The sequence below is a fragment of the Pyxicephalus adspersus genome, chromosome 5 (assembly GCF_032062135.1).
Source record: "Pyxicephalus adspersus chromosome 5, UCB_Pads_2.0, whole genome shotgun sequence".
Lineage (NCBI taxonomy): Eukaryota > Metazoa > Chordata > Amphibia > Anura > Pyxicephalidae > Pyxicephalus > Pyxicephalus adspersus.
Window position 1 is genome coordinate 146,570,018 of NC_092862.1, and position 26,515 is coordinate 146,596,532.

Sequence of the window (26,515 nt, forward strand, 5' to 3'; positions counted from 1 at the left end):
AATTACAGGTGAGGGGTATTAAGGCATTGTGGACACATAAAAGGATTATCACCCAATAGGAATAGTCAGGCTCATCCCAGGTGAGAATCTGACCTGTACAAAGATTGCCCAATGTCGTTCATGGATTTATTAGGTGCCATTTGCTCATTCTCCCCCCTCCCCCCTTTATAAAACAGAATGGCTGTTTTGTGTACAGCACTCATTCATTCATCTGTTACTCTTTGTCACTGGAAACCATCACCAAAGATAATTTGCCAAATAAGTTGCCAAATCCCCTTGACCACTTCCAGGGATTGGTGCTTATTGAGGCAGGTCATTACCCTGGGGTGAACATGCGAAGATCTCCAGAGAGTAGGAGTAGCAGCCACTGATTTATGATTAGAGGGACCTGTGTAGCCTAGTCCAGCCATGGGGCCTGTACAAGAATAAGTCGCTTACCTCGAGAACTAAGCCCCAATAGATGGTTCTTTAGCCCAGGATCCTGCAAACTGCATTGGTACTCTGGTAATGTGAACAGTGAGCCTACCCTACTCAATGCTGGGAAGCTGGATAGTCATTAAGGGGCAATCCATGGAGGCAGAAAAAATTTCATTACAGTTCCCTAACTCTGTGACTTGGTTTATGATAATCATCCCACCAGATCATAAGTTATGTAGTATTGGGACTTCCTGCACCCTAACCCTCTCCCATTTGCTCTTTAAAATTAAACTAACAATGTAAAATATACTACTGAACTGAGTCTGTGTGTGTTTACTACCCCAAATGAAGAGTACCCTCAGAAAATCATCCGATGGGGGTGAATACATCACCAGTCTGTCGATCCCATGTAGACATGTAGACATGGCTGGTGTGGTGTTTATATCACCCAACCCTCCAGTAGAGTCCTCAGGGGTGGGCTGTGTACGCCAAGCAGGGAGGGGGATTTTTTAAACACTGCCTGTTATTCACTTTGAGACAGCCTATATACACCCCTATTTTTTTCCTTGGGGTGTATTGTCTGACCAAATTATTGACAGAGAGGTAGGAGTAGGTTGGTACTACATCGGCCTCACACTGGCCTTGGAGTTGGATGAAGAGTTCAGTCCTCTGTGGTGTGTCACCATATTCATGTTATCACTCCTTACATTTAGGCAAACATTTATTTCCAAAAGATTACCAATGTACTATAGTCCCTCCAACCTAGACACACCTCATTCTTTTTGCCCATCCATGGTGAAGTGAGTATTATTGGGCTTCGCAATGCAACAGAAATGTTTTCCTCTACTGCAAACACAAACTCTGAAGAGAAGTAATAACATTATATCATGTTCCAAAGGTAGGTAGCAGCAATGGTTGGTGGTTTGTGCTGACACCCCATATAAATATGTATTTAGATTCAATACATTAGAATGTTTTGTTTTTATTGAAAATCTTAAAAACACAATAAAATATCACAGGTTACATGGCAAAAGAACAAGCAAAATATATATATATTTTATATAATAAAAAATCCTAATAAACATACTAAGCAAGGCCAAGAAGCATAAAACCATCGCCCTTTAAAAAAAAATCTATTTATATATAACGAAATTTAAGCATAAAGGACAAAGAAAGCCTCTCACCTCAAAAAAGGAAGAGCAAGGAAGAAGACCTTATATTCCTCTTCCCTCACCTAGGCCACTCTATCATTCTACTATTTTCAATACCCTCAGTTTTCTCCACCATGTACAGAATGTTATTCACGATAACCTCAACAGGAAATATTTTTTTCCTGTTTTTTTGGGTTTTTTTTTTGTTTATGTAAGCATACTTTCCTGTCTATCCAGGAGAGTTCTCTGCAAGCATGTTACCAAAATGAAAGTTAACCAGCAGAGAAAAGAATAACACTGGGTTGACTATACCTAGGCCACCCTCCCTTCTGGATAGGTAGGTCCAATTCCTCTTCAGCAGGTTCAACTTGTTTCCCCAGAGCATCTGGAAGAAGCAGCTTTACATCTTGGTGTACAGTGAAGCTGGCAATGGACAGACAAGGCTGACATACAAGAATATTGAAACCAAGTTTGGATCAGATCAGTCCTTTTTCTGTATGACATTCTCCAACTCTTCCACTTTACAATCTTGACATTTGCAATCTCCAGTTCCAGATTTTACTGGTTATAATCACCTGGCCCAAATCAAAAACTCATAATTTTGAATTCCTTCTGATGTTTTGGGAAGGTATCCAGGAGATCAAAAGGCTCCCCTTCCCTACCCATATAGAAAACTTCACACTTGTCACGGTTGATCTTAGCACCGAGGCCCCTGCGTATTGCTCAGTCTCTGAGACTACAAACCTGCACCTCATCTGTTCCTGAGATATCACAGGTACATTATCAGTATAGAGGACTACATCAGCATAGGGCGCTCATCAGCAATGCCCAAAGGAACCCCGCTCAACTGTCCACTCTCTAATCTTCCAATGTAAGGGTCAATTGCGAACACATATAGCAGGAGACTCTGAGCTCACTTCCAAAAGTTTACCGATGCAACTATTCACAAGTGGTAAGCTTTCTGTCGCTTATAAAGCACTTTCAGACAATCATTACATTTAGATTATAAGCCGTATCTGCCAAGCAGCAACCAGAAATATTCATGATTCACCCAAACAAAAGCTTTCATCTGATCCAGTGCCAGCAAATATTTCCTCCAACCAGCAGCATTGCATCTCTCTAGAGCCTCCACGATAGCTAACAACACTGAGAATGTACTTCTACATTGAATCGAGCGATGCTGATTGCTGGACAAAAGATGGCCTGCCAGTGACAATAAGAGCCAGAAGAACATTTTTGCCAGGATTTTTCTATCGACATTGAGAAGACTAATGGGGTGTCAGTTCTCAATTCTCAATAAATCCTTCGCATTTGACAGGAGAATCACAGCAGATCATCTCATAGATGGAGGGAGCGAATGCTCTTCCAGGCAGCCATTGAAAACCTCTACTAATCAAAGGGCCAGACTGGATTTAAAACATTTAAAAACTCGGCTGTCAGTCCATCTGTCCCAGGTTATTTCTTGGTGGTCGGCTTTTCTATAGCATGATACACCTCATCTGCTGTGCCTGGTTCTGTCTTATTCACAGCAGAATGTGAAACATTTCCCAAACCTTGCATGGATCTTAAAAAATACTTCATCTTGTCTCAATCAAGAGGTTTTCTTCCCTCGGAGATCTGCATAATATGTTCTGAACACATCCAGGATCCCTGCAATTGACTTAAGTAGGGACCTTGTATGGTCCAATTAGACCCTCCACAGGGTTCTGTTTGCAATTCTGGTAAGGGTCAGGCAGTGGTATTTCCCATAATCTCTTTCCAGAACCAAAGAAGCCTGACCTTTATAGTTCTACCTTGGTGGTCCCCTTTGGGTTACCTTACCTTTGATCAAGCTGTCTGCACAATCTCTGATAGTTTACATATTTATCACATCAGACCACACCAGCTAATGTGCTCATCCACCAGACGTATTCGGGAGGGACTTAACTGCAAGGCTCATTCGCAAGAGACCAAATGGAAGGTCTGCACCTCCACTCTCTTTTTGCTAGATGGATAATTACCAGAGAACTGAGCCGAGTCTCCTACAAAAATAAAATGTCAAGATCAAACTTACTGACCAAAAATGTCACAAGGCTTATGGATTTGACATTAATGGTTGCCACCTTCAATGGAGCAGGCACCGCCATCAGGATGATTGGAGTGGTTGCTTCTTGACCTTACTTCTACTTAAACTACTTAATTAACTTGAACAGACCCCCTAATTCCTCCATTGGTTCCACCTCTCCTACTCCTTTTCTTACCTTCTACCAGGCAATTCCCTGTATCCTCCCCATTTCCCCCTTAGAAATGTCTTCAGACGTCTAAGCCCCTTCACTGTGCTAATTCCATGTCTTCCATGTCTATATGCATCAAATCTTCCACAACCTCAGGAGCCAGAGGCATAAAAATGATCTTCCCAGCCACAGAGGTTGCATTGCTTGATGTTACAGTCCTTTGCAAGATGTCCAGGGCCCTGACATAAATAACCCTATCTCACTACACGTGATGCTGCAAAGTGCCCCTTCTCCCTTTACATTTCTGGGACAGTCTAGGTTGCCCTGGGTAAAAAGCCACAATGCAATCTCGCACTACCAATGCAGAGAAGGAGACATGCTGCACCACATTCCCCAAAACACTACAACACTCCCGTCCAGATGCCAAACTCATCATAAACTTTCCAAAAAGGGGTCACAATCTCTCCAAACCTTCCCAACACTAACAAATCCGCTAAGGGGAATGATTCATTCATAACTAGAATGGTTATCGGGTAAGATAATTTTGCCTGTAGTCACTGTGTGGGACAGGGCTATCCCAGCTGGAATCGTCTTTACCGAAAGTTTCATAGCATTCCCAAAAAGCATCAAGGCCTTGTGGTCTAACAAAAAGTTATATTCTTGACCAGATATTGGGGATAAAACTGAAAAGATATCAAAAGTACGAAAACCAATTTTCAAAATCAAACTAATGACAGAATTCCTGCCTGAGGGAGAACCCCATTTTATCTATTTTGACTGCACCAAATTTCTCCAACTGAAAGGGGGTACAGGTCTTTCATTAAAACCCGATTACTCTGTTACCTCATCAGGTTCTACCCTTCTTATCACCCCACTATTGTTACCTAATTGTTTTATGTCAATAGTTTTGTGTTGTTGGAAATTGCCAATAAAATTATTTTTTTAAAAAGCCTGATTTGCAGCTCTCCTTTCCCCTACAAAAGCAGTATAGGAATTAGAAGTTTTTTGGGAAGCTGGCTGAGAATTTCCAGCTGTGGCATTGCTCCTAGCAACAGGGTTTCCAATCACATTGGAATCATTTGATACTGACTCAGGACCCATATTACCTGCCTTAGGCATGTCCATTGGATCTTCATCAGTAGAGATTCCAGCATGTTCTTTATCAGCAGCTTCCATAGGCTTTATGACCCTGGCAGATATGCCTGCCAAGTCTCTCCGTCAGTCAGAAGACCTTGCATATTCCTAGCAGAAGGACTACAGCTCCCAGTGCTCTGAATATTCTATTCAGGTAACCCAGTCCTGCCATCTGCCATCCTGGCACTAGGAAGCTTACCAAATATTCCTACCTTGGCATCACCATTGGGCAGACTGGGGTTCCAGAGCTGGGTACGCTGTCATCTGCATCACCAGGTTCATCAGTTTGGAATACAGATCCTTTCTTCCAGATGGAAAGACTTCTGGCTCCATCTTGCCTTAAGCAGAGTTTCCCTCTAATTCCTCCTGGTCCTGGTCACTGGCTGTACTTGTCTGTGCCTTTCTTTAATAAAATTCTCCTGAAAGAGACCACTTATTTGTTTCAAGTCTCTTTTTTAGTAATTCATTTTTAACCAGATTTCTTTTGCTTATGTAACCATGATTGTAGGAATCTCTCCTCTCATTATATAAACTCTGCACAGCTGCAAGTCTTCTCTTAAACTTTATCCAGGGAAGTCTGTCCACCACCTGACTGGTGATTTCCTCCACTGTCTCCCCCATGAATTGTGAAAAATCCTAGAAGACACAAATCTCCTCCCAATTCCCCAGCGAGGGGCTTAGGTTCCAGGTCTTCTCCAGGACTGGGCAAGTTTCCTGGCCTGCAGAGACACACAGGCTGGGTGATGTGGAAGTGTAGCAGCACAGAGACACAGCCACCTGAGAGCTGGCTTTTTCACCCACAGAACTGCAGGTCACTGAAAAATGTCTCTTTTATGGATTATTCACTGCAAACCCAGTTGATGGTTGTGGGTGAAAATCCCAGCAGATTCTGAAATCAGATCAGCCTGCCTGGCACCAACAACCATGCTACATTCATGCTGTCAATCCCACCAGGAAGTCTGGTATTATTCAATATCCTTTAACAGGTCAAGCTGTTCAGAAGTTGTAAGGTTGGGTCAAACCATTTAACTCACAATCAGTGATCCTGCTTTGCTCTCCCACAAGCAGATGAAACATGGGTACTTAGTGAATCCACTTTGCTGTCCAAGTAGGGAGTTGACCATTTTTATATCAACACATATGGACCATCGGTGTTCATGTAGCAAAGCTTTTGTGAGACCATTTGGATATTTTCATATTCTTCTTTAAGTTTGTTGAGTGACAAATTGGAATTGATGCATAGCAGTTGTCATTATGCAGTAAAATAGATTTCAAACTTGGAGTTGAACTGTCTATGAAAAGCGGTCAGTCTTCTGCTCGGTATTCTGGTCCTCCCATATGGGCTAGTAGTCCAGGGATGTTACAACACATGGCCCCTGATTCATCAAGCAGAATTGGATGATCGCTCGCGCATTCGTATTCGCGATCCGAAATCGTACGCCGTCGCGCTATTCAGCAACTGAAAAAGCTCGCAGCCAGAGCCGCGCTTATCCGACAGCTTTACACTGGTGATCTTGCATTAAAAGTCACTGTTCCCCTAAAAAATCATTCTTTCTAATGGCACACACATTACCCATAGCCCAACTCCTGGATTACACTCCCTGTATATCCTCCATGTCGGATACAGGAATATCAGGGACTGAACACTGCTATGGGAACATCAGCACCATGCGGCACAGGTCGCTGATTCCATATCACCGTACTCCCACTTGTGTTTCTTGTAATGATTGAAACCTTTTAGATTGACAGCACAATAATTCTCTCTGGAATGGTCCTTCTCTTCCTATTCGGCTTGCACCTACTTTCTTCTAATTTAAAATAGAACTCAAAATTCATTTTTTTAAATTTGCCTACCCATCTTCTTCTGTCTTTTGAAACCATCGCTATTTCTCACCATTACATATCTCCCATCCTATTGTGTGTAAATTTCTCCACCTACTAGATTGTAAGCTCTTCGGGGCAGGGTCATCTCCTCCTCCTGTGTCACTGTCTGTATTAGTCTGTCATTTGCAACCCTTATTTAATGTACAACGCTGCATAATATGTTGGCGCTGTATAAATCTTGTTTATTATTAATAATAATAACAATCATTATGATGATTTTTGGGCTCTCCCCATACCATAGGTACACTAAATTTCAAATTTTTTGGTTTTCCATTTTCCACCAACGTAGACCCTCTACACAAGTTTTGCATCCCATATGGGGAGCCCAATATTTATCTTGGTCCTTCAGTTTATTACCAAAATATGCAAGATATGCTTGTTTCACAAATTTTGTAATGTTTCTGTAATGTTTATTCTCTGTTTTTGCTGGGAATATTCACCACAAATGTAGCAAAATACATTAGAGTCATTTAAACAACTTCTTCCTGAACTCATAAAAAAAATGTATGAATAAAAGGAAGGCAAATGAAAGTTTCATAAAATTATGCAAAACATCGGTGTAAATAAAGATTCATAATAATATGTTGTGTTAACATTTGTTGTTGGTAAAATCTATTCTGATTCCTGTATCACAAGAACTAGAGCCAATTCAATGAAACTGATGTCATTTCTGCATTCAGCTGCATTCAATAAATATATTGAAAAATCCTTGGCAAGTGAAAAAACATTTTTTTTGTTGAACTGTGTAACTAGTAAACATGGAAATCATTTTATATAAAATATGTTTGTATCCATCAGCTGCAAACACAAATATGTAAGTGAAACTGAGTAGTGTGCATTTTTCAGTACAAATTCCCTGTATTTGTGCAATTCTGCTGTCACATGTATTTCCTTATCTAACATGGCTAGATGGTGCCCTGAGGGTCATGAGATCCTTCCTGCTGTAACATGAAATATTGCCCAATCACAGCAAGATACTCAAATCCCCCCAATCCCCCCCAGATGAGGGGCAAATGTGGGAAAAGGCTGAGGAGGGTAGCAGGCTTGGGAGGACATTCGGACACCTTATAAGCTCCTCCTGGGTTACCCTGTCATTTGATTGGTGGTTTACTATCTGGGGCAATTAGTTGATTTGATAATATAACATTGGTACTTACTGGTTTACCTGTGCTAAGACATCATTGAAGTGTTGGGACGGCACTGACCATGGTGTAACACAACCCCCATAGACTTCCAAACTGATAATTACACAGATCGTCCATGCAGCACAGCCCTGTCCGGGAGGGCAGGAGACCTAATTTGTATCTGTTTTAGTTCAGCAAATTTACAGGTCTTGTCCCTCCCCCAGACTGTGATTGGAAATAGAAATGAGCAGCTCTCACCTCCTTTCAACATGTTTTTTTTTTCAGCAGAAAGAGCATATAGCTCATAGCAAGTCATATTTAGGTACATACAGTGCTAGTTTTTGTAAATTATTATTAATGATGTAATAAAGCTGACGTTGTGCCCATAGATTGGCTTCATCAAATACAGGGCTGTACTCATTTCTGTCTTTAATATCTTCAATAAATTCAGCTTGAGAATTCCCTGTCACCTCTTTTTCCTATTCTGGGCAAGCGGTCCTTTCCGCCCAGACTGGCATCAGATGATCTCTGTATAGCATGGGAAGATTTGTGCACCAGATCACAAGAGTATTGTTTAGATTTGAGGAAATCAGAACAACTTTCCCAGTTTCTGGGACAAACCCTCCAAGCGGCTGCTGCCTACTGCAGACCCTTCAACTCCCTTTAAACACCTATGTGTGGGCGAGGGGGGGATCCGACACACTCTCTCAGGTGTATATGGGCTCCTACAGTTACACTCTCGCCTTTTTATTAGCTTGGGAATCAGACCTTGGAATCACACTGTCGGGGGAACAAAGGGAGAGGATATTATATTGGACGCATACAGCGTCCGTTAGTTGCAGATTCCAGGAATCCAGTTTTAAAATGCTGTCAAGATGGTACCGTACTCCCGAAAGGCTCTACCATCTACTGTGTGTCTGATCAGTGTTGGATATGTCAGACGGCAGTAGGCTCTATTCTTCATATTTTCTGGGAATGCCCATGGCTGCGCCATTTGTAAGCAACGATACAATCCATTGTTCAACAGATGTCCCAACGACCCTGCCTTTTTTCTCTTACAGCAGCCTTCTCTAGTGCTCCTGTGGTTACTAAAAGTCAATGAAATCCACATTTTAGAGGACCTTACTTCCTCCATTTAAGGAACCAGCAGGTAGGTCTCTAATACATGGTCTTACTGGTCTCAATTTCTCACCTCTACAAAAATAAAATCGCCACTTGAACCCGGAACAGACCACTGAGCTTGACCCCAAGCCCCTATGATAATCTTGTTGGATCACTCAAGATTGCAACACCCATGGCCCTCATCTCTCTGTTCACCTGCCCTGGCTCATTGGTCTCCCTAATAATCCCGAACCCCTCATTCCTCCCCCTGCCTGTATGTCCCTAAGGGACGGTTATCTACTCTAATTTATGTTCCTTTTATTATTATAGGCCTCCTAAAGCAAATGGCCAAGATCAAGAATTGAGGTTACCGGAACCGCATGGGAACCGTGATCCTATGATTTATTGTCACTTAAGATTGATGTTAGATACCTAACCCTACAGCAGCTGGAGGACATACAGGCCGCACCATTGTCACAAGGTACTAGAGTTCCCAGATAGGTAGACCACATCTACTGTGAAGTGCAGAGGACTGACACGTAACTATAATCCATTCTTGGACTTTATGCCTAATGTGGAACATGCCCTTGTATTGTTTTTTTGTAATTCTCATTAGTACCTTGCGCTGGTTGAATTATTGGAACATTGTCAATTGTATATCTAACTGTTTTTGGCCTGTGGTGACCTATATTATTTGTGTTCAATTGTTTGTTCAATTTTTTTGTATAAAATATTATTTATGTTCAATTGTTCGTTCAATTTTACACGTTTCACCTTACCCCCTTTACCTTATATAACAATTTTAAAAATTATTTTTTTTAAATCAGCTTGTAAATGGGGGGGGGGGGGGTATAAGAGCCAGGCAACTTGCATTTTGGAAAGGAGAATCCATGTTTACATTAGACAGAGCTGGTTTTACAGTAGGAAAATTGCCTGGGCCCTCCACATTCTCCAGGTCCCCAAATCACAGAATTGCAGGGGTTCATGGAGTTAGAATGCTGTGCATGTGTGCCACTCCTATACGAGCATAGGGCCCTATTTCATCCAAGACCCTAAAGCTACGTACACACGGCAGATTTTTATCGCCCGATAATCGGCATCGGCCAATTATCGGGCGAAAATCTTCCGTGTGTACAGTCGGTGTCGTCCATCGTCCGGACGACCGACCTGCTGGATCCACGGACGATGGACGACAGCCGATCGTAATGAAAGGGAAGGGGAGAGCGCGCAGCAGGGTGCCGCTCCGTTGCTCTCCCCCCTCCCCTCTCCATAGAGCAGAATGGTGCTGTATGTACAGCATCGTTCATGCATCTTGCAGCCCCTTGTCGTTGGAAAGGATCGTGAAAGATCCTTTCCAATGACAAAAATTGCAAGTGTGTACGCAGCTTTAGAAAAGGTTTCTCTGACCTGGAGATAAAGTATTAGGTAGAGGTAGATAAAGTATAGGAAAAGTACTGAGTTTTAAAACTCAGTCTGGTGTCTAAATATTACAACCACCTGGTGTGAGGTGAGAAGTGGTGGTCAACTATTTAACAATGGAGCCCCAAGTAAAGCTCTGGATATCACCAAAGAGCCAAACATGGAGGCAGCCACTGCCTAGGGACACAATACATGGAACGGCCAAAGATCTCAGATATCACTGCACCTTTACAGGGAAACACTTCCGAACATGTGCACCCTGAAGCCCTCTTACAATCTACACATAAAGAGAGAAAAGAGAAAGACTGCTCAGAAAAACTATAAACCAATCCAATACCAATTGGAACACATTATTCTCATTGGCCTAAGTAAGCACCATGATAGTCAATTTTCTACAAAATCCCTGAGGGCCACACAGCAAGTGCCAAAGGGCCACAGTTTGGGCACCATGGATTTAAAATGTTCTGCATCTGGGTAGGATCTGTCCTTTTTGAGGGGACTGTAAACTCCACAAACTGAAGAATCATGAGCTCTGCCAATCATAAAATCTACCCTTGATTGTGATTGCAGTATGTAATATTTTTTATAGTTCACGTTCATGATTTCTTAAAAATAGAAGTGGGAGTTTCCTGTTAATACCAACAACAAAAAAAGTACAGAATTTTCTGCTGACCAATGCTTGTGAACATATCCGAGTCTGAAGTGCATATAAGAGTAGCACCAGGACTCTGGGGGAAGCAGACACAGCACAGACACCATGGCTGCTGCTCCGGAGACAGGTAGGACGACAAATTGGTATCTTCCGGGGTTTGTTGGGGGATGAAATTATTAGAGATTAATAGAGAAAGATTGTTTAGGTGATGTTTATTGGCTGATTTAAATTATTAGTGCAAGTATCATAAATAAATTAACTAATAAAACGTATCACATGACCAAACACTCTGCATACATCTGCAATAATAATCAATGGCTAACACAGTACAAGATCGGAGATCAATTGTATAATTATGGCATGTGATGAAACCGCTGGTTGATGGATCAGGTTTCTCTTTATTTAGGTCTAATAGGATGGTGAAATACACACACACACACACACATATATATATATATATATATATATATATATATATATATATATTTATATTTATTTACATTATACTGTTCTTTTTTTGTAAGATAAAAGTTTTTCCTTTTTACATTTTACATAACCCCACACATTTCTTACCTTTAACTCTTCTTTTGTCATTGGAGAAAATAAAACCTGCACAGAAGAAAATCTAACAATTCATAAAATACTCCAATGCCATATATGTATGTATATGTACATTATAAATGTTTTCACTCACCACTGGTCCAGTCTTTACTCATAGTTCACACGTTTAAGTGAATGGTGAAAATATTATTAAATTGACCTCAAATAATGAAACCCAGGAAACCTGGCTGTACAATTTGTCCAGCGTATCAAACGAATGAACCTTTACATTTTCATAATTTGGGATATTCAAGGTATTTTTTCCCTTTACCATGGTGGGATGAGTTTGAGAGGATTTTCAGTTCTGTTTTTGCCAACATCAGCAGTAAAGAATATCTGACAGTGAGGTTATGGTTTTGCCAACACTGCCAGAAAAACATTCTGGTCACTGCAGGCTGAATAGTGCAGAGCACAAACTCTGTAGATGTTTCTAGAATTCTCTAAGGCAGGGATTCTTTAATGCAAGTCGAGGACCCAAATACCAAGACTGTTACTGTAATGGGACATGAGAGGAGATTATTTACCAACATGTCAGCCTAAAAAATTAACAAATTGTTAAATAAATCAAAACAGGGAATTCATTTTCGGGGAGCTGCCATATAAACACTTTCTAGCAAGGTGACCCCTTGGCACTCGAAGGACAACTATGATTTTACATTTTTAGAGACTCTTTAATCATCTTTGGCTTGGTACCAATGGATTGGCGTAAGGCCAATGCGGTTCCTGTCTATAAAAAAGGGAGCAAAGTCATTACCAGGTAACTACAGACCGGTTAGTTTAACGTTAATAGTTGGAAAGGTCCTAGAGAGTTTGATAAAGAGTTTCAGCTAGAAAATAATATTATAAGCGATAGTCAGGATGGCTTCAAGAAAGACCGAAGTTGTCTAACAATTTTTTTGAGGAAGTAAACAGGTAGACAGTGGAGTAGCAGTTGATATTGTGTACTTGGACTTTGCTAAAGCATTTGACACCTGACAGACGGTTAATATACAAGTTAGGGGCAATAGGTTTAGAAAAGTCAATCTGTAAATGGATAGAGAACTGGCTTAAAGATCACATCTAGAGAGTTGTAATAATGATCCATACTCTGAATGGTCTAAGGTTATTAGTGGTGTTTCCCAGGGTTCAGTGTTGGGACCTTTACTGTGTAACATCTTTATAAATGATAAAGAGTTTGGGATTTCTGTGTTTGCAGATGACACCAAACTACAAGGGGGCGCTGAAAAGTTCCTGGCTTTGCCCCCTTCCAGATGAAAAAGAAAGAGTGTGTGGGCATATGACAGCCTAATATGTTAGTATGCAACTGTGCAAATATTGGATCTTTGGGATTCTTAAAACTCTTTTTTCTTTTAGTGAGAAACTGTGATTGCAGCAGAGGCACAAGCAAGATTTACGTTGTTGGAGTTACGGGCCGTCATGAAGTTTTTTTCTCCAGAGAAAGGAAGGACACTTCTCCCTCAGTGTTTGTGAAATCTCAGTGTAAATGTCCTTTGCTGACTTTCCCTGGACAGACAAAAACTTCATGACGGCCTGTAACTCCAACTACATTGGATAACCAGGAGGTGACTCTGCAGCAATCCACCTGCTGATTGCCAGTGGAAGCACATGCAAGGTGTGCTAACCTATAGTGCCATCAGCAGGCGGCAAGGGAGCTGCAGCTTTCCTGACAAGGGAAGGCAGAGGTCATTTGACATGGGGCGTTTATTGGGGGGGCTGTACTAAGTTGGATAAAAGTTTATCTAATTTTAAAAACTTGTCTCTGAACGGTGTATAGAGGCGAGAAAGGAAGAAATCCGAAATTACACTGAGGAGGAGGAGGAAGACCAGGGGTACAAGACAAAAGGTTAGGGGGGAACATGTGGGATGTGATAGTAAAGGAGGAAAGATTAGAGGGGTGTAATATGAAAGAAGGATAGGCCAGGGGGCATATTAGCAAGGAGAGTAGACTACAGGATGAGATAATAAAGGAGAGATATACTGAGTGGAGTAATATTAAAGAAGGGATAAATTAGGGGGGTATAGAAATTAAAGAGGGATAGATTAGGGATTGTAGTAGTAATGTGGGTAGGCTAGGGGAGTGTAAAATAATAAAAGTGCTAGACTGCGGTGTATAATATTAAGAGGGGTAGACGTTGGGGGTTTAATAGTAAAGGGAGGGATATATTATGGTATTTTCCAGTAAAGTGGGGAATAGACCGAGGTGTACGTATACCCACATCTTGTGTGGGTATCCCAGTGTTTCCACATCCTCCTATCTCCTCTTCAAAAATATAAAATCTATCTATGACATATGCTTGGGTGCTTTCACAATATAGACAGCTGATATTTTAATCCCACCCTAAAGTTCAGCTCTGCCAGAGAAATTTAGGCTCCCTGTCTTTGCACTTTGCTGGGCCACAATAACTCAATAACCACTTTCCTTTGCTCGTAGAGGTGGTCCAGCATTTGTAACATTAAATTCTAAAAGGTGGGCAGGTTACAGAAAATTTTGTGTAATGGGAGGCCATCCTGTCTCCCATGACTGCAAGTGTATTTTTGTACACACCTTTCTGACTATGGCGAAGACATCTTATAAGTCTTCATAGCTCTTCAGAAATGTGTTCACCACCAAATTCAGCACATGACCAAAGCTACAAACTTGAAGAAATTTGTCAAGGTGAGCTGCAAGCACAAGCCTGGTTCCATCGTCAGCAACCACATTGCCGACTTGGGGGAACCGGGGAGCCTGTGTGTGATGGCGGAACGCAACTGTCTACTGATGTGACTTCTCTGACCCAAACTGACTAGATGGAAGATTGCATGACAGCACTTGTGCATACACATGCTGCATTAAGGACATTAAAAGTTTTTGTGTTGGGTAGTGGTTCTGTTGTGCAGAGGAAGAAGAGAAGAAGAAGAAGAGGAGCCAGCCCTGGTTCTCATTCTCCTGATCAACCTACTAGGTGATAACAGATCCCACTGGGTGACACCTACTAGGTGATAACAGGCCAAACAAGATATTACCTTGATGGGCCATTAAGAACATATACCGCCCCTGCCCATAGCTTCTGCTCCAGGTATCTGTTGTTTACCTGACCTGGCTACATTTCAGGGAAATAGAGACAATAGGGGAGATGTTTGTGGAGTGCATGGATGGCTTTGGTATCAAGTTCTTTAAAGAAGCTGGTTTTTTACCAACTTGTACAACAGGGACTCTACCTCCACTAACTTGGTCAATAGAGTGATCAATTGCAATGCCAGAGGATGGATGTACATCTGTTTTCTTACCACACATTCTTCAGTGGAGAAATAACAAGAGGAGGAGAAACGGGACTCTATGGGAAAGGCAAATATTAATATAAATAATAACCAGTATTTTTATAGCACCAACATGTTATGCAGTGCTGTCATTAAATATTGGTACAGACACAAACAATGACACCGGAGGAGGAGATGACCCTGTCCAGAAGAGCTTACATTCTAAAGTATCACACAATAGGAGGGGGATCTGGAATAGTGGGTACATAGTGAGAAGAGACAGATGAAGAGGTGTAGGTGAGTTTGAAAAAAATGGGTTTTGAGGGCTCTTTTGAATGTCAGAAAGTTACCGTATTTTCCGGTGTATAAGGCGACTGGGCGTATAAGACGACCCCCCACTCTAACCAATCATTTGGGGGTCGTGTTATATGCCCAGTATTGTACTGTTCCTTCTGCCTGTCAGATCTCACTATTGTGAGAGAACTGAGAGGCAGAAAGAACTGGACACTACTAGTTCTAAGTAATGAATGGGCACGTTCCTTTAATGAATGGGCGTGTTCCAGTGAAGAGCCAATCCAGGCTCTCCACTGGAGAGCCAATCCAGGCTCACGTCCTGCTTTTCAGCTTACACGAGTCCTGCTGTGAAGCAACGCGAGCCTGCCCAGGAGGACTTGTGTAAGCTGAAAAGCAGGAAGACAGAAGGAGGCACAGGAGGACTCGCAGGGACACCAGACCAGAGAGGGGACTCGCGGGGACACCGGGCGCTGCAGGTAAGTACTGGTACCCGGCGTACAAGACGACCCCTGACTTTGTCATAGATTTTTCGGGGTTAAAAAGTCGTCTTGTGCGCCAGAAAATACGGTAGATCAAGACGAAGAGAATGGGGAAGATCATTGTAGAGACAAGGCAACCCTAAAAAGGTCTGGAGGTTGTGCAAGTGAGGAACGAGGTTATGAGTGAGGAAGTCATTAGTAGGCGGTAGGAGGAGTGAAGAGAGACGATAGGGGGGTATTTTCCTATCAAGTCAGAAAGGTAGGTTGGGCAGGAGCTGTGGAGGGATTTGTGTATCAGGTAGGTAGGTGGGGGAGGAGCTGTGGAGGGATTTGTGTATCAGGTAGGTAGGTGGGACAAGAACTGTGGAGGGATTTGAAGGCAAATCACAGAAGATGAATTTGATTCTCAGGTGAAACTGAAGCTAATTAAGAAAACTACAAAGAGAGGCAGCAGAAGAGGAGTGGCGGGAAGGCTATGTATCAGGTAAGTAGATGGGTAAGATTTTGAAGATGTTGCATAGGTGAAAGTGACAGGACCTGGAAATGTTCTAAATATGGGGGTAAATGAGAGGGCAGAATCAAAAAGTGATGCCAAGACAACGTGCCTGAGGGGAGGGAGGAATAACAGTGTTATAACAGTTAGGAATATGTCAGGGGGAGATTTGGAATTTGAGGGGCAGAAGATGATAAGTTCTGTTTTATCCAGGTTGAGTTTCAGGAATGGGTCAGACATCCATGATGAGATGGCTGACAGGCAGCATGAGACCTTATCCAGGACTGAGAGAGACAGGTCAGGGGGGGACAGATAGCATACAGATGTAAGCCAAAGAAGGATATGAGACTACCGAGAGAGGAGGTGTACAGAGAAAAGAGAACCGGTCCAAGGACTGACCCTTGGGGAACACCAACATGGAGGAGAGTGGGGAAGGAGGAATTACCATTGAAAGAAACTTGAAAGGAGCGGTCAAACAGGTAGGAAGCTGCTCCGCTACCCTGATTGCTGTTGCCGCCGTGTAGTATGTGTTCCTGGATAAAGTTTCTCTTTCCAGGAACACAGGACTCCTGAACACACTCAGGAAAACATTCAACTAGTAAAGGGCTGCAAGAGCAATCAGGGGAGTGGTGCTGACAGCTTCGCTGCCCTAATTGGTCTTGCAGGTCCCAAAAATTTGGTCTCGCCAGCTGAATTTACAAAGGCCGTTCTCGCCTACATGTTTGGTAAGCGAGAACGGCCCAATTTTGCAGCTGGACCGAATTTAAAAAATGTGCTTGCTCATCCCTACTGATGAGGTCATTGGCCACTGTAGTAAGGGATGTTTCGGTGGAATGGGCAGTTCACCAGACTGGAGGGGGTTAAGGAGAGAGTTGGTGCTCAAGAAGTTTGAAAACATATGGGAGAAGGGAGCCTAGTAGCTGGAAGGTATGGAGGGGTCTAGTGAAGGTTTCTTCAGAATAGGGAGAATTATGGCATGTATGAAAGCGGAGGGGTATATACCAGTAGTAAGGGACAGGTTGAATAGTTTGGTTGTAGTGGGGGCCAGGCTGGAGGAATTGGCATGGAGAAGATCAGAGGGAATTGGGTCAAGCGGACAGGTAGCAGATGGAGATGATGAGAGAAGAGGGCATACTTCATCCACAGTAACAGGGCTGAGGGAGGTTTCCCAGGTGGATTTTAGAAGGTTGTAAATAGAGATTAGCTTATTGCAGAGTTGGGTGAATAGGAACAGTATTAGGAGGAGAGTGTGTTATCGTGGTGAAAGGGTGGGGAAGAGTAAGGGATGGGTAAGATGTCTCTAGCAAGCAGAAGAAGAGAAAGAGGGTGCAGCAGTAGAAAGACAAAGAAAGCAGGTGAGTGAAAGAGTAGGTAGACAAGGAGTTAACAAATTGGGGAGGAAGAGAGGGAATAGGACCAGTAGAGTGATTACAGGGTAAAGCATACATTGTAACAGACAAAGGTGAATAAAAGATGCAAAAAAAGTCCATTTGAATGGCAGCTGTAGTAGGTGTAGCAAGACTTGTAAACTGGGTTCCAGGTGTAGGATTATATGTAACAAAGCAGAAATGTAGCATAGGTGGCTTTGTGAGGATAGCTGCTGTAGAGGTTGTGTTGGAGTCAAGGTGATTACTTGGATAGGTCTGTGGTGGAAATTGCAGTAATTGCAGTAAAGTTGTAGATTAAATCTGTTCAGAGTCCTGTTTCCAATCCCTGGATTAACTCTCAAAGCACTTATAATTTAGGCACTTGAATTGTGGGTACGTGACAAGGGCCCACGTGACTGTGACTGATGTTTCAGTAGATGGGCTTTGAGCCCTGGTATGGCTGGACTGAATTAAGTATCATGGAATTTGAGTGTGATTTGCTGGGTACAGTGTTTCTTCCAGATAAGCACTTTATGCTTTTTCATATACTGGATTATGGGAGGAGTTGAATAATGTGTGCCTATACAGGGGGCATGATTGTTATTGAGGAAGCAGAGGCATCCTATTTCAAGGGTAATATATCACATTCACTGTCCTCATCTCCCTGATGTGACATAGATGATGAATGAGCCAGCAAGTCTGGATGGGGTGAAGCTTGGCTGGAAGAAATCTGCTTCCTCCTACCTTGGTAAAAAATGCATACCAGGACCTCTTTCTTTCTGTCACCACTGGTGGTGGAGTGCTTAGTAATGGTGCTTCTGACACCCCCTTCTTTTGCTACCCATACTATGGTAAATTTTGGATAGAGAGCAATACAGAGTTTGAATCAGGAATCTGCTGGTTTCTTGTGAGGCCGTATTTGGTAGGTTGGTTGGTTGCCAGAGTTAACTGCACATTGTACATTAGAATTTGTGTATAATACACACCAAGGAGACTTCTTTAAACAGAAGGTATTTTGGCCTTGTGGCCAAATGTGTTTCTCACTGTTTATTTAGGTAACTATTTAGTTTGTTTTAGCCTACCTATCACAAGCTGTCTGGTGGTTTTCAACTTTTTTTTTTTTAATATAGTTATGTTTTTGAGTTTTCATATAATTATAATTATGTCATCTATATTTATATCCTGTGATAATTATATTATTAATAATTGCTTTGCATTGATTTGGTAGGTACCAAATTCCAAAATATAGGCAGTCGAAAATGGCCATTACTACGAAAGTTGAACACGTACCTGAGTAGTACAGAGAAGGCTGGACCTCTGACCATTTACAAGATGAAACTAGAGCATGTGAAAGGACAGAAGATATGGAAATTTGGAACTGAGAAGGCTGATAAGAAAAACAAAGTGATCATGATGGTTGGGGAAACGGGATCTGGTAAAACAACGCTGATAAACACTATAATCAATTATATTTTTGGTGTGAAGTGGGAGGATGATCACCGGATCAAACTAACTGCAGAAAATACTAAGAAGAGTCAAGCTCACAGCCAAACATCCAGCATCACCATCTACCAGATCAACCCCGAAGATGGCTTCCGAATCCCATACTCCATAACCATTATTGACACACCAGGATTTGGAGACACTGGAGGGACAAATTTTGATGAGAAACTTATGTGTAGGATACGAGCGTTTTTTCAAAAATGCATATTCCCAGAAATCGATGCCATTTGTTTTGTGGTTCAGTCTACGTTGGCTCGGTTGACTTCAACACAGGTATACATCTATGACAACATTTTATCCATGTTTGGGAAGGACATCAAGGAGAATATAGTCTTCTTCACCACATTTGCAGACTTACAGGAACCAATTGCTCTCTCAGCAATTACTGCAGCTGAAGTTCCCTGTGCACAATCTGAAGATGGAAAACCTGTGTACTTCAAGGTCAATAACATCATGGTATATGCAAATAACTGCAGCGATGAAGAGGCCAATAATTATGCCTACAACTATCATAAAACATTGTGGGAAATGGGAATGAAAAGCATTGAGAATTTTTTTGTGCACTTTTTGCCTGGAATTGTCAGTAAAGATTTAAGTTTAACAAAGCTTGTTCTGGAAGAAAGAATTGCTTTGGAGACATCTTTGGATGGGCTTGTCAAAAAAATTGAGGAGGTGATGTTTAAACAGCATGAACTTCAAGAAACAGAAAACGCACTGAACAATCACAGGACGGAGTGTGAAAAGAACAAAAATTTTGAATTGGAATTGACAGAAACAAGAAAAAGAAAAATTGATAGTGCCAAACACTCAATCAACTGTCAGGAGTGCAGCTTTACATGTCACCGTGACTGCTTGGTCTATTTTGACACTTTCGCTTATTTTTGTGAAGTTTTTTATTGGAATGCAACCTGTAGAGTGTGTGGTCATGACAAGAGCAAACACTTCTCAGAAAAGTTCTTTTGGGAAACTGTGGTTGAAACAAAAAAGAAAACTTATTCTGATGTCAAAATAAAGAAAAGACGAAAAAGATGTCAAAAAAAGAAGACAACACGGTGATGACTCTTGATAACGTTATACAAAAATTAAGGGACGACATCAAGAAGGCAGAAGATGAGGGTCAGAAAATTATACGGGAGATCTCCAGGATCCTTGAAAGTCTTCAGGAAATCGCCTTGAAACCCAACCCTCTCTCCACTGTGGATTATATCCGGATGCTCATTGACAAAGAGAAGCGAGAAGGAAAGAGTGGATTTAGGGAGAGGATGAACATGATGGAAAGAGCTATTCGAAATTTTAATATTGTCCAGAATATTCAGTCTCAAGGAACAGATGTCAGCTTAGCTAACATAACGTCAGAACCCACCAAAGCTTCTGACCTTCCTGAATAGCCACTGAAAGGTCCCAACTATCAATTTGTCCTCCCAAGGGCTTCCCACCATATTTACTTCCTAATACAAATATATATATATATATATAAAAAAAAAAAAAAAAATATATATATATATATATATATATATATATATATATATAAGTCTGTGTTTTGAGAACTACTCACTGTCTTGTTTTACACTCATAAATATCATAGAGCAATCATCAAAACGGACTGATACATTCAAAAACTCAACATTTATATCAAAGGGTTCCAGCATGGTTTCTGATACAATTGGATCTATTTATGAAGCCGTGAATCTGTCTGTCACTAAACATTCTCTGGAGCAAAGTCTTCAAGGTTCATGTGTTTTCAATGTCATTGATTGATTATCTTACAGAGAGTGTTTGGTGAATGTCAGATTCACTGCTTTATAAAGGGAACCCAATGAAACTGTAGGTGTGTGTGATGCTCTGCAACGCTGGAACAAGAGATAATGGAGTTTGAAAGGAAAACTGTGTTGTGCCTGGAAGATAATCAAAGATAATCAGAAAATAATTGATCACGATTTGGATAACAGGAATTTATCTTTAATTAAAATGGTCTGTACAAAAACATTCTGTAAATCTGTATATCTTGCTGTGCCACCACCTGTATGATTGATACCTAATTAGTATTGGATCAGATGGCAGTCCCAAAACATGGTGCACATGTGCGTGATAGTCTTTACTTCCAGTTGTTTTTATCATTTAGAAAATCATCTTCAATGAGATTGGATTTAGATTGACATTCAGACACATGACTTGACTTGTATACATGCTATCAATATTTACCAACATGACTTATTGCTGCGCATGTGAACAAGGGCCAAAAATTAGTGTCTTGAATTCACTCCAGATCTGATTGTATAATCAGATCAGAAATCAGATTGAAAGTATAAATTGTCCTGTGTGTGCTAGGCGCTATGCTGGGGCTGCAAAGGGGACTGTTGCTAATCACCAACAACTAACACGCTAATTATGGGTTTTATTATGAGTTTGTAAATCCCTACAGTCAATTTGTCTTATTTGCTCCCTTTTGGGCTAATAAAAATTCCAATTTTAAGCTTGTTGTTACAGGTTGCTAAGTGTAAATAATTACCTGTGCATGCTGCCAGAAATTCGTTGAATGCTTCACATTCTGTGCCCTGTTTCCCTGTTGTCAGTTAGCATTGTTACCAGCTCAGCTCTGTGGACTATAGAACATTTAGTATATATTGTCATATGGACAGTGAGGGTCCGCTGTAGTTATCATGCCCATGGTTCAGAGACAACACGTAGTGTCTCACCTGGGACCACCCATAGGGAATGAATAGGGGGTAGTAATAATTACTATTCATAGTCAATGATTGGTTTATTATTGTCCCGTACTAAGGTTGGGATGGCCAAGCAAGGTGCCAACCACTGGGAGTCTCTGGAACATCTGTCCCTACTGCCCATTTTAGCTTTAGTCTGCAAACCTCTGATGTTAAAATGTACGGTATTATGTATTTAATGCGATCCAATGTTGAGTAGATCTGATTACATCCAAAACTGTTAATCATTTTTCGGTAGTTATAACCATATAAGAAATAAATCACATGATAATGAAACTGTTTTCCTGTGTCCAGCAATCACTCACAGACATTGGGCCTAATTTATTACCGCTCTGACTGGAGAAGATAGACTATCAAGGGAAAACCTGGGCGATCCAGCACACCTGGAATGGATTTCTTAAAATGTTTTACTATTATTAGGCAATTGTGTTCAATTCTGGAACAGGTTTGCTGTATCACCCAGGTTTTCACACGATAGTTTAGCTTCTCCAGTCTTGGAGAGCTTTAATAAATCAGAGTCATTCTGCCTGATTCATTAAAGCTCCTCAAGGCTCTAGAGCATACACTTTCATCAGTGAAGCTGGGTGATCCAGCAAAGCTGGAATGGATCTGGTCGAGGATTCAAAACATTTGCTAGAAAATAGCAAATGACTATGAAGAAATCCATTCCACTTGAAAAATTAGGTAGCAGCCTTAATCATAGTTTAATTTAAGCATCTGGAATAGTAACAGTTTTTTTTACATAAACACTTTACTTAAACATCAATACAACTATATGCAAACCCAATCATTCCAATCTTAACTAAATGTTAATGTCCTGAGGATGTTTCAAAAGGCATAATAAAATTTGCAGCTTCAAAATAATACCTGGTGATATTGTCACCTTGTTCCAGTACTTCCTAAGATAAGGTGACAACACTTTGGGCCTGATTAAGTTAAGCACTTCAAGACTAAAGAAGATAGACTGTCATGAGAGAACCAGGGTGATCCAGCAAGCCTCGAAATAAATATTTTTCTTAAAATTATTTCCTATTTTTTGGCAAGTGTTTTCAATCCCTGGCAGAATCCATTCCAGGTTTTCTGGATCACCAAGGTTTTCCCATGATAGTCTATCTTTTCCTGTCTTGGAGAGCTTCAATAAATCAGGTCCAATGTCTCAGGTGGGAGTAGATCCAGGGGTCAAAGGGGTAGTAAAAGGGTCTGATCATAGGATACCAAATCCAAAGAGACACTAAAAGCCAACATGTCTTGGGTTTAGGTGGTTCCTTAATCAGGAACAAAAATATACAAAAAGTAATTTAAGTCCAAAAGGCTCATAGATGCAAAAATATATAATTAATTCATCCAGACGTGCTTAAGTTTATGCATTGTATGACCTTTTGTTTCTTGGAATCAGAAATTTATTCTATGTGGGGCTAACAAAGTGCACGTTTTTCGGTGAACCTACTGGCCAGGCTGCTCTTGGCCTGGACTAATGTATTCCCTGAATAAAACATGTACTCTGCGACCCCTATGAAGGGGCTATTCCAGAGCCCCTCATCTAATCCTCTCTGGGAACAAGAAGTCCTCTATGAACACTCAGAAATGAGCCATTAGAAACATTCCATTACCTGCTGCAGATAAGTGTAGACTTACCTGCTGATCAGTCTGCTGCAGCCAGAAGTAAGAACTTCCTCAGTCTCTTCTCACCCGCAACACTGGAACATCATAGCAAGCCACAAGGTGATAGGCAGGGGCAGATCTGTCCAGGAAGTAAATGATGATCATGGATGATGCCTGAAGAAAGTTTGCACTGTCCTTCTGGAGACAACAAGCAGATAAAGGGTGAAGTTCTGTATTTTATGTGAAAGGTGACACAATCCTTGAAGCATCACACCGACATATTACACATTGCCCCTGATTCATCAATAAAATCCGCGCTCGCTGGAAGCGCGAAAGTACGCGCGGCCAGCGATCGCAGTTTACCGCGGTCCGGACTCCAGTGTGCGCGTACATTCGCCTCCTCACTGCCAGCCGGATTCCTGCCTTGATAATAATGAGCAATAGGGAGCGCAAATCTGCCAATTAAGGCGATTAGATTTCAGCTGCGCGATTAAGGAGGATCTAAGCACAATGGTGAGATCATAGCAATTAATTAGCGCGCACCTGTTCTCTGTTCTGTGCTTATTTACAGTCCCGATTTCGGATCGCGAATACGAATGCGCGAGCGATAATCCGATTCTGCTTGATGAATCAGGGGCATTATGTCATAATTACATTTAAACACCATTTGGTTCACTTGAAATACATTTCCTGGAGAAAATTCTGCTCCGGGATTCCCTTCAGTGCTGACGCGGACAAACCCCGGCACATGGTCATGGGATGCTCATAGAAATGATCAGCAAGAAATGAAGGTAAGGGAAGTTTGTCAGCCCTGTGATTACCCCTAAGCCATTTCTGGGAAAGGTCAGAGCCACAGCTATGGATTTATTTCTTTCTGTAACCCAATCAGTTGTTGCCTGTTTGAGATATTTTTATCACTTCCTGTCCTCACGGTATGACTTAAAAAGTAAAAAAGAAATAAATAGTTCGGCCTTAACTTTAAACATTGCTGCGTGGTGGCCATAGACAGTCAGATGTCTCAGAGAATGGTTTTCCATCTTCCAGCCGGGATCAGTTCCATCGATTTGTCATTTTCCCCATAGAAAGGAAATGATTGGTTGCACAGATCTGTTCATGAAACCCAGTAGTATTCATGTTCTCCATGATGTGGACCTAAATGTTGGTGCTCATCTGGCCTCCATTTCCCTTGATGAGCACAATTCTCTCTGGGGAAGACACAAAGTCAGATATTTGTCATGTCTTCAGAGCCTCACCTTCTTCTCCCTCATGGGTCTGGGAATAATGGTGGGTACAGCGTTCAGCCTGTGTATGGGACATACATTGCTTCTTTCTGTCTCATCCATCTCTAATATGCTTTGCTCTGCTCTAACATGAGATCAGTGCACCACACATGGAGACTTTCAGGTATGGAGAAACACAAATGGTTATGAATAAGTCAATAAAACCCTGTGGCCCCTGTGACGAACGCCCTCTCTGAGCCCACACCCCGTGCATAGACTTTCTGGCACGCTCAGCAACAGTCTACGGACCACCAGAGAAGGGCCGTCATGGGGCAAGGTTACCAATGTGTTACCTCTTGCCAAACTCACAACCACAGTTATACTGCCACCATCTATACTTTATATTGTACTCCCAGTGTCCCTGTAGATTAGGATGTTTCCCTGACTAATATACTATACTCATCTATTGTAGTCTGACCAACAGAAAGGAATGTGTTACCGGGTCTGGGAATTCTCCAAGCCTGATGATTGGTGGCTGCTTCCTGTTGTTGGGAGGATTTCTCTGTGTCTAGTTGAGGGAACAACCAATCCCAGGCTGGGTCATTACCCAGGGATAAATAGGTGGAGATCTCCAGAAAGCAGCAGCCATGGCTTTGTGGCTAGAGGGGCCTGTGTGGCCTGGGCCATTTAGGGCTCAGGAGCTAACCAGCCACGGGCCTGGGCCTGTACAAGTCACTCACCTGGGGAAGGAAAGTCTGACTGACAGTTCTATAGGACAGGAACCTGCATTGGTACTCCGAGAATGCCAAGAGTGTGCCCAACTTATCTGATTCTGGGAAGCTGAATAGTCATTAAAGGTGTTCCATAGAGGCCGGATAAATCCATCGTAGTTTCCTGAGAAGGGAAAGATGATCACATGGCAGTGACTTGGTTTATGATAAACACCCCCCAAGATCTCAAGTTATTTAGTAACGGGACTTCCTGCACCCTATAAAGGGGTGGGTCCATTGTTATCTTCCTGGTTTTCACTATGAGTCAGCCAGGCATAAACTCCACCCCAATTATTTCCTTGGGGTGTATTCTCTGACCCAATTATTGACTGACGGGTAACAGGAGGAGGTAGGTACCTCATCAGAATCACATTGACTTTGGAGATAGAGGAGTCTAGTCCCGGTGGTGTGTCACAATATTTGGTAAATTTCGTGCCTTCTCTTCCAAGTTTTATCAGTTTCGCCCATCTCACCGGCCAATCAGAAAGTAGCCTAATAACCCCCCTACCGGTATTCCTATGTGTGACTCAGGGTGGATTTTCCAGGCAAAAAGCTGCATTCCTGAGTCACTTTAAACTAAAAACTTGCTGTCCCCTGGCGTCCTGCTGGTCCCGCAGGACACATCCTTCCTCTTCGATGCATCGGTGCGGGCGGGAGGATCGTTGGGAAATTGAAATAATTTTGTATTGGAATCAATACAAAATAGCTGTATTGGGTTCAATACAAAGAAATATTCATATAATATATAATTATATATATATATTATATATGCTACTGTACAGTTATACTACATGTTTAAATATTTCTTTTAACAGATTTTTTTTTAAGTATATTAATAAATTTGTTAAATGTAATAAATATCAGTGAGTTATGCCTAAGAATTATAGCTTACAATGAAAAATAAATTCACATGCAAAAAATTGTATTCCTGGATGCCTAGTATTTGACCCCTGGCTTTTGACCTTACCTCTCTTGCTCGCTGCCTGCCTCGACCCCTGCCTTCCTTGACAATTCTCCTGCTTAGTGATTTGGTACTGTGTATCCTCCTACCCACCCCGGAGTGCCCAAGAACTGCAACCTAGCAGTAACCAGCAATGCAACATCCTCACCACTAGAGGCTCTGGAGAAGACC

The 26,515-nt window shown here is 41.7% G+C and overlaps 1 protein-coding gene and 1 long non-coding RNA gene across 2 annotated transcripts in view; both read left to right on the forward strand.

Annotated features, from left to right (window-relative positions):
- Nucleotides 1-7,522: 7,522 nt before the first annotated feature.
- On the forward strand, nucleotides 7,523-9,771 carry LOC140332204 (uncharacterized). Its single transcript, XR_011921063.1, has 2 exons — nucleotides 7,523-9,073; nucleotides 9,355-9,771. It is a non-coding gene; the product is annotated as an uncharacterized lncRNA (long non-coding RNA).
- A 1,414-nt stretch (nucleotides 9,772-11,185) lies between these two features.
- Nucleotides 11,186-26,515, forward strand: part of LOC140331778 (uncharacterized) — a 23,735-nt gene continuing 8,405 nt past the window's right edge. Inside the window, exon 1 of the mRNA XM_072413055.1 lies at nucleotides 11,186-11,222. The gene's annotated coding sequence lies outside the window, so the exon portion shown is untranslated. The remainder of the gene's footprint in view (nucleotides 11,223-26,515) is intronic.